This window comes from Mandrillus leucophaeus, unplaced genomic scaffold (assembly GCF_000951045.1).
Source record: "Mandrillus leucophaeus isolate KB7577 unplaced genomic scaffold, Mleu.le_1.0 Scaffold148, whole genome shotgun sequence".
In the NCBI taxonomy this organism is placed as follows: domain Eukaryota; kingdom Metazoa; phylum Chordata; class Mammalia; order Primates; family Cercopithecidae; genus Mandrillus; species Mandrillus leucophaeus.
The window spans coordinates 2,106,118-2,118,155 of record NW_012101454.1 but is presented as its reverse complement, the minus strand read 5'-3'; the positions used below and the strand labels follow the sequence as shown (position 1 = coordinate 2,118,155).

General features: G+C 44.0%; 1 protein-coding gene across 4 annotated transcripts in view; it reads right to left on the bottom strand.

The window, feature by feature from the left end:
• The window catches only part of DYNC1I1 (dynein, cytoplasmic 1, intermediate chain 1), a 340,924-nt gene extending 330,339 nt beyond the window's left edge, over positions 1-10,585 (bottom strand). For all 4 annotated transcript variants that reach the window (XM_011974691.1, XM_011974695.1, XM_011974694.1 and 1 more), the window contains exon 1: positions 10,262-10,585. The gene's annotated coding sequence lies outside the window, so the exon portion shown is untranslated. The remainder of the gene's footprint in view (positions 1-10,261) is intronic.
• Between the last annotated feature and the right edge of the window lie 1,453 nt (positions 10,586-12,038).

Below are 12,038 nucleotides of genomic sequence, written 5' to 3'. Positions count from 1 at the left end.
ATTTCTGTTTTCATGTACAAATGTCGCCTTTTCTAAAATCACTCTGGCCTGCCACGCCCCCATCCTGTACCCACAAAAACCCCAAACCCCAGGATCCATGAGCAGAAGAGTGGCAGAGCAGCAGAAAGGAGTGGCAGAGAAGGAGAGAAGAGAAGGGGCATCTGAACATCGAGAGGAGTTCGGCTGGGGAAGGTCAGAGAGGTAATTGGCCACAGGATGGCTGAACTCCAGGGTAAGATCATCTTCCCACTCCATCCCCTTTCCAGCTGCCCATCCATCCCACTGAGAGCAACCTCCATCACTCAATAAAACCACTGTGTTCACCGTCCTTCAAGTCCATGTCTGATTCTTCCTGGACGCCAGACAAGGATGCAGGTACCAAGAGGGCACGGTGTAAAAGGCTGTCACCCTGACTCTCCACGAGCTGGTTTAATACTTAGCCATCTACGACATTAACTGCTAAAACAGCATTAATTATAACACATCCCTCCATGCTACCATGGGGCTGGGGCCCAAAAGCATTCTTCCTGGCTCCTGCACCTGCCTGTCTGCATGCTCCCCATCCCATACAGGGTTTGAGCATGCAGTGGCTGAGCAAATGAGTGACCCCTGTTGCCAGTCCCACAAAAGGCTCAGGAAACTCTCCCAATTCACTTGTAGAGGTGGTCGCTGAAACCACTACATATGTGGTTACATATCAATCAGTGTCCCTAGGGGTGCCCCATAGAGACTGTAGTTATTAGCAGGAATAGGCAGACCTCATGTAAGCCCCTCCCTTCCACAGTTATTTGAGTTTATTACAAAAATTCCAGTTCCCCTCCCGTAGGACTACACTTAAGGACGCCATTGTAGTCAGGCATGGCTGCCCAACTGATTTTGGCTAATGAAACATGAGTAGAGTTGTCATATGTCACTTCCAGGAGGTTTAATATGCAGTATGCAATCTACCACAGGGATTGTAGTAGCATATATCAAGATGAAGCCTCATGCAGCATGGGCCTCTGAGTGAACATGATGAACACAGCCCCTTGTTGACCCACACTGGACATGTAACATGGCCAAGAAAATTTTTTTGTTGTGTTACTCCACTGAGGTTTGGCAGTTATTTGTTACTGCATCATGACACAGTCTAGCCTGATCAAATCCACTCCAATGAGTCAGAATTCTTGTTACTTTTCACCTTTCTTGACATCGTTGACATCTTCAAGCACCCCTCCTTTACAATCTCCAACTTAAAGTGCTGTGGTATGCCCCACGAGGAGGGTGTAAAGAATAAGAAAGTACTAAATGTCATTAAAAACCACACAGCCTCCAGAGCATGCGCCCTGGTTGTTAAAGTAACTTTCTGTATTTTCCTCCAGGGAGTTTAGAAAACACTTTTTCCATGTGCTGCCCAGATCTGCCCTTCCGGCATTTGGGAAGGTAGCAGTGGTGTTGACAATGTTATAGGGTGATGTTTCCAGTACCCTGACCCACCGTCAAAAATAAACTTTCGCCCAATTTACCAAGAAAAATGGCTCAGTCAGGGCAGACTATACTAGGAAAAGGGAGCACTCAAAGAGAGTATATTTTCCTCCTCCTCAACAATAGTTTTGTAATCAACTTTTCTATCTACTTTAAAGTCTCTAATTTACTGTCTTAGAATTTTTTGAACTCACATTTCTTCATTTTAAAAACAAGGGATTCTCAAGGGAAATGAACACAGTTCCCCTGGCTTTAAATTCTCTGGCATAAGATATGGGATTTCACCCTTGCTTGATATGCCAATTACTTTTCAGCAGCATTTGACAAATATTAAAAAGCTTAAAATAGGAGGAAAGAAAATGTGTAAATATTCAAACCCCCAAATCTGGCCTTTTACAACGTCCCTGGGTGGTCCGTATTTGCATTGGGAGATTTAGTTTGGCATTTTTAACTTACCCAAATAGATTCTCATTTTCCTCTAAGCCTGAAGGCATTCAAAGAGGGAGGATCCTCTTTCCGAATCAGCTGTAACCTATACCTTCTGAAAGTGAACAAAGTCACACTTTTCAAGGAAACAGGCAGAGAAAGGTTTTTTTTTTCTTTTGTTATTCTTTCTTCCACAAAATACACACCAATTACTACAACCTCTTGCTATATTGATACTAACGGGCAGATGGTGAAACAGGAGACGCACCGTCATTTTAAAAGGGGACATTGTGTCAAAACACACATTCCCCACAGGGCCTGCTTCCCTTTCCGTCATCCAAACCCACCAACTGACATTCCACAAGTTGGTTCTGAGACAGAGTCTCAGGGTCATCCCCTGCACTCAGGCTCCTTTTAATATTCAACAACTTGATAAACATTTAGAGGCTTCCACATGGTGTGCTATAGTATCTAAAACTGCATTCAGAAGGAGAGGACTTCATTCCATTTCAATGAGTGAAGTCTTCATCTTGACAAAGAAATGTGTATTATTTCAGGTCAGAGTAGACAATCTAGCATGTATTCCAAACGGGAAAGTGAGGCCAGGCATGGTGGCTTACACCTGTAATCCCAGCACTTTGGGAGACCGAAGTGGGCCGATCACGAGGTCAGGAGATCAAGACCAACCTGGCTAACATGGTGAAACCCTGTCTCTACTAAAAATACAAAAAATTAGCTGGGTGTGGTGGCAGGCACCTGTAGTCCCAGCTACTTAGGAGGGTGAGGCAGGAGAATGGCATGAACCCAGGAGGCAGAGCTTACAGTGAGCCGAGATCACACCACTGCACTCCAGCCTGGGCGACAGAGCGAGACTCTGTCTCAAAAAAAAAAAAAGGGAAAGTGATTGTAGGCAAAGGATGTATAATGTGTCATCATTTATTCATCCGAGTGAATGAATATTTCATTTACTCAATGAAAATATACTCATTACTTGGCTTCACTCTGGACATTAGAATAAAATATAAACCTGGTAAGGAATCAAAATGTCCCTTCTACCAGAAAGAAGCCAATGTACTGGACTGCTCATTGGACAGTGTCAGACCAAAGCCAGACCAAAAGGATTAGCCTAAGGGGTTCAAAAAGGAAAACACCAGATTCAAACCATGCTGCCTGTCATTTCTTCAATGAAATATTGTCCTCCTTAAGACTCCCCTTCCCCTAGCAGAAATGCTCTGCATGATCCCAATTCAGGAAGGCAAGGCTTCCAGGATTCTAAGCATTACCAAACACACATTCATCTTGGGCACAGACACACAATGGGTGCTACATTTCGGGAAGTGAATGTTTTTACTAAACACATTAAAATGCTCCAAGGGGAAAAAGAACTCAGTCTTAAAAGAAAAGGAATATTAAGTAGGATTTATTCTGGCTAATATTTCAGGTCAACAAAAGCTTGTTGAGTATTCACCATGTGTAAAGTTCTCTGCTGGAAGACACAATGATGTCTGAAGGAGCCTAAAGTCTAGGAGAAAGACGTATGTCAATGAGTAAATTTAAATCAAGACAATTTTTTGTTTTAAAAAAATAAAGCATACCCTTGGTTCAAAGGAAGGCAAGATCACACACATCCCAGATAAACTAGAGAGTGACATAATTGTTGTTTGATAATAAAAAGAATCATCCATGTATTTAGCATGTACCATGTGCTAGGACCTGTACACTCATTGTCTGCGATCCTCACAATAACTTTGCAAGCCAGGCATCATTGTCCCCATTTTACAGATGAAGAAACTGAGGTTCACACAGGCAGTAAGTGCGATATCTGACCTCTTCTTCTCATTACTTTATGCTGCCTCTTAGATGCTCTTAGATGTTGCGCTTTTTACTATCTTGTAAAGACCAAAAAAATTGACTTAAATTATTAAACAGGGAAGATTTAGATGAGAAAACTAGAACTTCTAAAGCAGAGTTTCATAACCTCGGCATCATTGACATTTTGGGTCAGATAATTCTTTGTTGTGGAGGCTGTCTTGTGCTTTGTGGCATGTTCAGCAGCCGTCCCAACCTCTACCCACTAGATGCCAGCCCTTCTCCCCAGTTGAGATAATAAAAAAAGTCTCCAGACATTGCCAAATATCCCCTGGAGAAGACAATTGCTCCTGGCTAAGAACCACTGATCTAAAAATTTACTGGGGCCAGGTGCAGTGGCTCATGCCTGTAATCCCAACACTTAGAAGGCCGAGGGAGGAGGACTGCTGGAAGCCACAAGTTCAAGACCAGCCTGGGCAACACAGCAAGACTCCATCCCTATTTTAAAAAAAAAAAAAATTTAACTAGCTGGTGTGGTGGGACATGCCTGTAGTCCCAGTTACTTGGAAGGATGAGTTGGGAGAATCGCTTGAGCCCAGGAGTTGGAGTTGCAGTCAGTTATGATCATGCCACTGCACTCCAGCCTAAGCAACAGAGTAAGACCCTGTTTGTAAATAAATAAATAAAACTAAAAAGAAAAGAAAGCACTGGAATGAGCCCATCTTGTACTGAAAATCATTAAATAGAAGATGAAAGACAGCTATCCCGTCACCTCTACTTGAGAGCAGGAAATGGGACCAGCCTCTGTGCAGCTCCTTCTGGCCCTACTCACCTCTAATTTGAGTCCCATACAGAGAAGGCAATGGGCCTGACTACCAGTAGCTGTGCCACACTGACCCATAACACACAGCACCTGTGCTAGATAAACGTTCAATCTTCAAACTGGCATCTGCATACCCCTGGCCTCCACAGAGGCTTTCTAAAGAACCTGCAGGCAAGGGAAAAGTTAATGACATTAATTTCCAGATCCGCAGCTTCTGCCTGTATGCTTTCCTAAAACTGTCTACCAGAGAATGTGCCCATGGTTGTAGAATTATTCGGGGCCTCTTCCCATCTCCATTTTCACAAAATGCCTACTGCCATATTAACGTTAAAGACAAATATAAACTAAACAAACAAACAAAACTCCAGGAAATCCCAAATCTTACTGTGGTGCTTAACTGCAAGATATAAAAACATCCCTTTGTGAAAAGAGCTTCTTCCCATACATTTTAAATTGAAGTTGGTATTTAGATTTTAATTGGATTCAAAGAACGATGTCACAGTTTTATTTTTAACTGTCAAAGTTTACAACATTCTGAAAATCACATTAATTGTGATTCTATAAATTTATGATGAAAAGCATTAGATGTAACCTAAAATGTGTGGAGATGACGGAGCTGCAGAATTTTTTTAAATTCTTGAGGGATTATAAAAGAGAAAAAAAAATGTTGGAAGAGCACTGAGTTAAAGCATAATGAAGCACACTGGAACTGTTACCAGGCAGGTCTGTTGATCAAGTACAATCATCCTCTATAGTGCTTGAGATTCATTATTTTTATTATGAATGCCCTCAACTCTGACTGAAATTTCTGCTTTGTGTGTTTGCCACATTGATGGCATCAGCTGTTCTGTACCCCAAAATGAAACAGTGGGCTGTTCTCGATCATAGCAAGAACATAGGTAAGTGGAAAACTGTTAGGGCGTAAGTAATAATTTGGAAGCAAGAACAGCTGCTTAAGAGGATTTCAAGACTGATATGAATTGAAAACTAAAGAGTACGTAAGTCATCTGGCAAGCAGTGGCCCTCCCAGGATTTAGGAGTGAGTCAGTGTTCCGGATCATGACACAGCTGCTATATCACGGAAGCCCGAGAGGACAGAACAGCCTTAAAGAAAATTCATCTTTGCAATGATTAAAGTTTTGATTTGCACTTACCCCTGCAAGATAGTTTTCAGGTGGGGGCTGCTGTGCATTTGGTACTCGGCAAGACACCTGGCGACAGGGGAAGCAAACGTGGAGCTTCAACTCACCTTAAGTAAAGCAGGGCTTGCTTTTCTTCTGCCACGTTGGGAGACATATTACTTGTTGTTGTTCCTTTGATAACACTTTTAAGCTTTTCCTATCAGTGTGTGAACATATTTCTTGAGGGACTCTTAGTCCTGCGACAATCAAAAGCTACACTAAACAATACTTTTTTTGGTATCCCACACAGGCAGACAAACAATGAGCTATGGTAGGAAGAGAAGAAGCAGACTTTGGAATCAGGCTGACCTGCATTTCAAATCCAGCCCTTCCACTATCTGGCTCCATGGGGCCTTGACCAAGAGACTTAATCCCTCCAACTGTCTCCCTGTTTGTCAAAGAAAGAGAAAAATGTCCACCTTAGAGGGATGCTGGGATGATTCAATGAACTAACACATCTGTAAAGCACTGACTGTGCACAGGGCAGGTGCTCAATGAATGACAAGCTGAGATAGGACTGCCTGCCACGCCTGGAGGCCTGACTCAGTTGTAGGCCTGACTCACTGTCAGTTGATGTTTGCTGTACCTGCCACCTGGACTCCTGGTGAAACGCCAAAAAATGTCCTGATAGCCAAGAACATTTTATCTTGTGGCTGCCACTGGTAGGACAGTTTGGCTTTGTCTTCGATACATTTCAGCAGAGTGACCTCTGCTCCTCTCCCCTTTTTTAAACAGCATATGTAAACCAGTGATTCTTCATGTATTTTTAGTTAGCAATATCCCCATTTTTTCCCTAGAAAACTACATTTATGCACAAATGCATGAAAATTTGCATCAATTTTAGTGGGTTCAATGACCATCTGAAAACCATCCATATGCCTCCCTTTTACAGTATCTATGGGTTTTTGTTTAAGAAGTTTCCGCCAACAAAGAATCAAGGATGTTTTATGAATATGTGAGCTCATGAGGATTAGCACCTAGGCAGTGGTATCTATGTTACAATGGAAACTTCACTCTGAGATTCTGGGGCCAGGCCTCACGTAGAGAGGAATCAAGGAACACAAGTCCAGGATATTGATGAAAAGTGTCTGTCAAGAGGAATAATTTTTTTTTTTTTTTTAAAGACAGGGTCTTGCTCTGTCACCCAGGCTGGAGTGCAGTGGTGCAATCTTGTCTCACTGCAACCTCCACCTCGTGGGTTCAAGTGATTGTCCTGCCTCAGCCTCCCAAGTAGCTGGGATTACAGGCATGAGACTCCAGCCTGGTCTCTAACTCCTGACCTCAAGTGATTGGCCTGCCTCGGCTTCCCAAAGTGCTGAGATTACAGGTGTGAGCCACTGTGCCCAGCCAAGAGGAATAACTTTTACATGGACCTGGTCAAGGATTTATACATTGCAAAGAAGAAAAACGAGAGTTGAATTAACTTGAGTTAATTCTCAAAAAAAGTCAACTCTAGAAGCTCCTAGTCCCAGCAAAGTTCCCAAGAGAATATATGTTCTCACATGCTCTAGGGAATGTAGAAGCCACAAAGGTTTCTAGTAAAAGAGATCCCTGATTAAGGTAGCAACTATTTACACAGCATTTGAGATCCACAAAGTTTAATAGCTACTTTCATTAAGGAGACAAAAACAATGCCATATATTATTTTAAGGGGCCATGGGTCTACTTTGAGTGTGCATATATTATTCACAGTTACCAATCAACTGGCAAAAAGTGTGGCTATACTTGTGGCTTTAAGAAAATAACGATGGATCACCCTGAAATTGGACAGCAAACCTGAAAGAAACAGATATACACTGTCTTTTTTGCCTCTCACACGGCACAATAGCCAAAATGGATGGGTCCTATTTTTAGAGTCTTTGGAGAGACCTTATTTGAATCCTACCTCTGCCATTTATTAAATGACATTGAGTACGTCATTTAACACATTTAATTATTTGTAAAGTATGGATAATAATGTCTACTTCATAGGATTAATATAAGAATTAAAATGAGATAACATAAGAGAAGACCTTGGTATTCAATATATGAAACTTAACCACTGTAATTGTTTTATAGTATGGAAGAGAGAGGTTAAAACTCCTGGCCTGGAGTCAGGCCTTGATTCAAATGCTGCCTTGCTCAACTTAGTAGTCGAGCATAAGTTACTTGACAGCTTACAGCTGTGTCTTAGTTTCCTCATCTGTAAAACAGGATTACAAACAACATCTGCCTCATAAGATTTTTGCGATGTTTAAATAGGTTAACCCCTGTGAAAGTATTTTAAAATTCAATGCCTGGTAAAATGCTCAATATATTTTAGCTATTGTTACCAATCTTTGTTTCATTTGGTGGAACAAAGTGCAGGGAGAATAAAGTAATGAGGAATATATTTGTTTGAAACAGATTTTGAAACAGATGCATGTGACCTTTATATTTGATGCTACATTAAACAACAAAGAAACTGGAGAAAATGGTAACAGGGTGAAGCCTGTGCACACTGTCGTACTAAGAGGGTTACCTAGATTTCAGATTTGGCATGCATTTTACAAGACTGGTCTACATCGCTGTTTTGAGTATGGACAGAGCAGCACCCAGGCTGGATCCTTGACTCAGCACTGTCATCAAAGGCAAGGCTCATTTATTAAATGTAGACTCGGGAAGGAGTGTTTTTGGAAGCAGAGGGATTGGGAAGAAAGATCCTAGAGCCTTCTCTGAGATATAAAACATGGTTACTGAAATGCCAAGTGACTTCCTCTTACTCTCTTTGAAGTTAGTCAGAAACTGAAGACCATGGATCCCCTTCTGCGGGTCGAGTTTATTTTCTCTGCCCCTATCCCTACTGGTGATTTTATCTAAAGCTTTACCAGTAAAACAACCATGCATGTTTTCAGTATCAAAGAGGGAGGAAAGGCTCAGGGGTGGGGAATGGCTGCAAGACACTCCCTCCTCCTCCAGGGGATTGTGCACAGCATCTCAGAGGTCTGCAGCATCTCAGAGGTCCAAAGAGGGAGGAAGCAAGTGCATTTGTATCTGAGGCCTGAGACAAGGAAGAAAAAGTAAAATGCTCAGATGCTGTGGGCCAGAAACAGGGCTAAGAGCTTGACAGGCTGGAAAATCCTGCATTCGACCCCCAACTGTATTCTAAAAACTTCCCAAGGACAGTGCTAGAAGTTTTAAGAGGAATGGGTCTTGGAGCACTGGATCCTCAGACCTAAACAAATATTCAAGAGTTGGTTCCTATGAAGAGAACATCTGGTGACTCAGTGGCAGGTGCCTCAGATTTTATTTTATTGAGAAATATGATCAAAAGAGCTGAGTTTGGACCCCTTTTTCCACACCAAACCTTTTTGAACAAACTTGGCATTGTAAATAATTAGAGGCAGTATTACATTCTCACCAGTACCCTCAGCTTGCAAATTGCACTGAATATGCTCTTTTCAAATTTACTAACACTGATCAATGTATATCTCTCTAATTTCCACAATTAAAGTATGTACACACACTGTTACTCGTATCTGTGTTAATATCAGGCATTGGGTTGTCACCTGCAGTTGCCTATGCCTTACTGTTAGCTGTTCTTTTTGCTAATCTGGAATGTTTGGAAGCAATTTTTCACGACTCTGAACTACAGTAAGTCTACAATGCCCATTTGAAAGGCATTCCAAGCAAGAAAATGGCTGGCTACTTGTTCCTGCCCCTTACCTAGGATTAGTAGAGGCCAGAATAGCGAATATATTCCATCTTCTGCATGTTGTTGAGTCTCTGATCTCCTATGTAATTTCCTGTCCTGATCCTGGGCTTCTGTTTAATCTTATTAGCCAAGGTACAAGTCATGAGACTCCCGCACACTCAGTTCCCATCAGCGCTGCCAGGATCACTGCCCTTATGATGACGACGCACGGATTTATAAGGCCAGAGCGATTCCGAGTGGGAGCAGGGGAAGGAGAGCCAGGCGGCCGGGAAGGTGTTTACCAAAACAACATCCCTCCCCACACTTTTTCCGCAGCAGAGAGAAACTAGCGTCTTCTCGCTTTGAAGTGTTTAATCAATGCCCTGCTGGAAGTGAATTCGCTCCCTCCGACTTGGAGGGTAGTGACAGCATCTAAGAGCTTTGCAGACAGCTCCAAATGTAATCAAACAGCATCCTTTCCCCTCCCTCTGCAGCTTCCCCCCTCCTCCAGGGGCAGTCAGCCGGTGGCCCAGAGGGGTGCAGATTTCAACGCAGCTCGCCCTCTGATCCCCCGGGAAGACTGAGGCGGCGCGCACTGGGACGCCCCTCCCAGCCCACAAGGTGGGCGACCAGGTGGTGACACCACGACCCTTCCTTCTCTGCCCTAGTCTCTCGGCTCTGCCGAGAGCGGGGTGCCACTGGGGGGCTTTGGCCGCCTTCGGGCTCAGCGGAGCACGCAGGAGCCTGGGCAGGGAGCAAGGGCAAGGGTCCGGCTGCGGCTGCAGGGGCCTCGGCTCCAGCCTGGTTCCCAGCGCAGACGACACCGGGGTGGGGAGGGTTGGGGAGGGCTGGGGAGAGGTGCGGAGGCGGCGGTCCGGGGAACGGCGACATCCCGCTCCAGTTTACCTGGACGCGCTCGGCAGCGGCGGAACTGGGCTCCCCGAGCCGGCGGCGGCTCCTGGGCGGCGGCAGCGTTGGCGCAGGCGACTCCCGAAGGTGGCGGGGCCGGCGCGGGCAGGATGTGCTGTCTCACGCTGCGCCGGCCGCTCCGCTCGCGCTCCTCTGGGAGCTATCACTTCCTCTCCCCCAGAGCCTGACACTGACAGCTCCCCGGAGCACCCAGTCTGCGGGGCTCGCCCCGCCCCCTGCCCACGCCCTCCACGCCCGCGCCCCTCCTGCGGGAGGGCCTCCGCTCCGCGTCTACCGCTCCCGGTCTCGCCAGGAGCGGGTGGCGCCGGTCCGGAGGCTGGTGGCGAGCAGGGGACCTGGAAAGGTCAATTCGTCTATCCCTCTGCCGTCGGCAGGACTTAGACCTAAGTTGCTGCAAAGAGGAGAGCTTCAATATTCTGGGAACTCCTGCTGAAATGCCACCATTGAACAACTTTCACTCCCAGGCAACTACGCTTCTAAAGGTCATTTAAATAGAAATAAAGAAAGCTCAGATCTTCCTGTTGTACACAATGATTTATAGGTCTGATTGATCCCAATTTTCCTAGAATAAAAAAGAATTAAGTGTGTGTGTGTGTTGTGTGTGTGTGTGTGTGTGTGTGTAGCTTGCCTTCACATTGCTTCTTAAAGTCCCAGTTTTTAAAAATCTCGGTAACTAACCAGACGCGGTGGCTCACACTTGTAATCCAAGCACTTTGGGAGGCCTAGGCGGGCGAATCACCTGAGGTCGGGAGTTGGAGACCAGCCTGACCAACATGAAAAAACCCTGTCTCTACTAAAAATACAAAATTAGCCGGGCGTAGTGGCATATGCCTGTAATCCCAGCTACTCGGGAGCCTGAGACAGGAGAATGGTTTGAACCCGGGGGTCGGAGGTTGCGGTGAGCCGAGATCCCACCACTGCACTCAAGCCTGGGCAACAAGAGCAAAACTCCGTCTCAGGAAAAAAAAAAAAAAAAATCTGGGCAACTATTATTGAACTCTGCAAAAAACAAGCTTGCCACAACAGCAAAGTCATAAGGCAAAAAAATTGAGTTTGGGATGTTAGGGGGTTTGGCACCATTTTATAGATAAGCTTTTCATCATATTTCTTGCACATCTGTGGAGTATTTGTACACGTTAGAATGTAAATTAGTGGAGGGCAGGGACTTTATCTTGTTCACCGCTGTATTCTCAGTATCTGGAACAGCATTCACTATATAATGGGTATTCAGTAAATATTTATGAACTTATTAATTCACAAGTACTACAGTAATTTCAAAATAAATACAGATTCTAGTATGAATACATACTCATCTGTAAATGGCCATCCTTATTCTACTTTGGCCTTCCTGGCTAATCTACTGTGATCATCACTATGGCTAGAAAAGAAAGAGGTGAAATGTCTAGGTAGAAGGTATTCAAGGTATTCCAGAAGGAAAATTCTATGAAATAAATACTTGCCACTACCATGACTGAATATTTAATACATGTCAATTCTACATACATTTTCCTTTAACTTTTCTATAACATTGTATAGTACATAAAATGAATGCCATGCCCCCAGAAAAGGAATTTGAGTCAAAGAAGTTAACTCCTTTGCCCAAGTTCCATAGCCACTGAGTGATCTAGCTGAGATTTGAATTCCCATTCATCTGCAGCTTGTACTTTAACTACTTTTTATTCTGGTCTTTCCAACATGGCATTGTTTTTGTTGTTGTTTTGTTTGTGTTTTATTGTTTTTCTTTTCTTTTCTT